Genomic DNA, 2,564 nt, shown 5'->3' on the forward strand with positions numbered 1-2,564 from the left:
AAGAGCCCACGCAACACCTTCCCTATAAGGAGTCAGAATTACGATGATTATGATAAGAGGTGTTATGCCCTTTCACGTGGGCACATCCCCGCAATTATGTTATTTCTGTGCGATGCGAGCGAGTGTGGAGGGGTGGGCCGTTTCGTCTCTGCTCGATCTTCTCTTAGTGGTATAAAGGATCGCACGCTGGGCCTCTCAAGGCCAGCGAACCGGAGCTCAACTCGGTGAAAAGCGCGTTTGTTTTGTGGCGGCTTCAAAGACATAGCATGCAGAGAACGCCCCGGCTGTCGTGTGTCTCTTGAAGAACGCTTTGAAAGTTTTGTAAGCGTGTTGGAGAGATAGGTGAGGTCGTGCTGTAATGGTTAGCACTCTGGACTCTGAATCCAGCGATCCGGGTTCAAATCCCGGTAGGACCTCGTTTTGCACCGCTTCTACCGGCCCTACAACGCCCCAGTTGTTGCTGCGTTGCGCACCTGCCACACGCTACAGCCGCGTCACGTTGTGTTGCCGTGGTGTGTTATATCGTGTCCCGGCGATCCGCTGCCGATTTAAGTGGTAGCTGCTGCTCTGGCAGAGCTCACCAAGCCTAACTGCCGACTTCGCTGACTGCACTACCAATTCTCCAAGACAGCCAGAGGGCTCATCGCAGCCTTCCGCGAGAACAATAGATCCCGTGGGTATCCAAAACACGAAGAAATGCGACGTCAAAGCGAGTAGCAACCGGATGGTTCGAGGCGGGGATTGAAGCAAGCCTGGTGGCGAAAGAAGCATGCGAGCATGGCCGTAAGTGTAGGAGCACGACGATATGTGAAAGGGGTATGTGCAGCACATGTGGCATGTCCATGAATACGTGAATTGCGTGCGATTCGAGCGGGTTGCGGATTGGGCGTGTTGTGTCTGAGCTAGGTGCTCTTATGGTGTAATATTTAGCTCTCTGGACTTTGAGTCCAGCGATCCGGGTTCAAATCTATTACGTTTGCTTACGGAGTCAGGCATCGTAGCTGGTGTGTTCGACGCAGAGGATATCTTCGAGCTAGACCTGGATCTCATAGTATCCGCGACGCGGGACCTCTTTGCCAGAGTTAAGTCCATCACCGGAGAAAGGTCGCGCACTATGGATCCAGTGTCGTCGCCGAGGATCAGCCAAGCTGCGTCCTCAAACTACGAATCCGCCGCTGAGGATGAGTCAGACACGTCGTCCGAACCACGACGCATGACTTTAGGACCCTCCGGGGCATCCATGCTGGAAGCGCGGGCGAGGATCCGAGGACAGGAAGCCCCTGTGAACGTGAAAGCTCGGGATCCAGTACGCCCTACGCGTGATCTGACACAATCCAGCCAGGATCGAGCCAGATCCGGCAAGAAGCCAGTGGGATTATCGTCAGATCAGGCTCGAGGTAATCGCCTCACGGATCCAGTCCCGCCAGTGGACCAGACGGCCACAGGCTCTTCCGACACTTCCTCGGGCACCCTGCAGCGGCACTTTGAAGCTGCGATGAGTCGTTTCCTGGCCGAACAGGGTATGAGAGCGCCCGTGCCACAAGTGCAAGTGCTCCACGAACGTGGAGCACGAGACGTGGAAATGGAGTCAGTGGAGGGAGACAACTCCCATGATGAGTTCGACCCAGATGATCTGGATGGCCCATCCACTTCGTCAGCAGTGGTAGCAACAGCCACAGCCGGGGCAGGTGGATCGTCCATGATCCAGAGGGTACGGATCTCAGCCATATCGGACCCGAAGGAGTTCACGGGCAAGGATCAAGATGAGGACCGAGCGAGAACATGGATCAGCAAAGTCAAGTCGGCCCTCATGAGAGATCAAGCGTCTGATGCTGAGAAGTGTTTGACCTTTGCGGATCTGCTAGCGGGGCCAGCCAGGAACTGGTATCGGCAGCTGGGCAGATCCACCAGGAACAAGTGGCCAGATTTGCTGCGCAGTTTCCAGACCCAGTACTGTGGATTAGGAGTGTCGGTGGCACGACAATACTACCATGCTCGCCGCAGATCGGATGAATCCCCGTTGGAATACCTACATCGACTAAATGTGGCCGGTCTACGGGCCAAGTTGAAGATCAAGGATGGGGGATCCAAGGTACTGCGGGAACACGTGGATCATTTCATCGAGACGTTGGGAGATGTGGATCTGGCCGACAGGCTGACCCTGCTACGACTTCCCGACGCAGACGAGCTTGAAGAAGTACTGCGGGCGGTGGATCGCGCGAAACACCGCCAGAAGAAGGCGGCGGTCGGGTCCGGCAAGTATCGCCAAAAGGCTCCGACGCCTACGGCCCCAGCTCGACGTGTCCACCAAGTCACGGCGCCCGACTCAGGAACTGAGTCAGGATCCGACGGCTCGGACTCCGACCCTGAAGATTACCGTCGAGTCTGTCTCACTGCGTCCAACGATCGAACGGCGAAGACAGGAGACAACTTTCGACCGGGGGATACCGTACCCGGGGACCGTGGGATGTACAGATCCCGAGATCTCATGGACGGGGCAGCACAAGTCAGGTGATTCGCAGTGCGGATCCCGGAAGCACACTGAATCTGGATGCTGGAAACAT

The 2,564-nt window shown here is 56.2% G+C and overlaps 1 non-coding gene across 1 annotated transcript; it reads left to right on the forward strand.

Moving 5' to 3' along the window:
• The first annotated feature begins 344 nt into the window (after window positions 1-344).
• Window positions 345-418, forward strand: PITG_31881. Its single transcript has one exon. It is a non-coding gene; the product is annotated as a tRNA-Gln (tRNA).
• The last annotated feature ends 2,146 nt before the right edge of the window (window positions 419-2,564 follow it).

The sequence above is a fragment of the Phytophthora infestans genome, genomic scaffold (genome assembly GCF_000142945.1).
Source record: "Phytophthora infestans T30-4 supercont1.3368 genomic scaffold, whole genome shotgun sequence".
Lineage (NCBI taxonomy): Eukaryota > Oomycota > Peronosporomycetes > Peronosporales > Peronosporaceae > Phytophthora > Phytophthora infestans.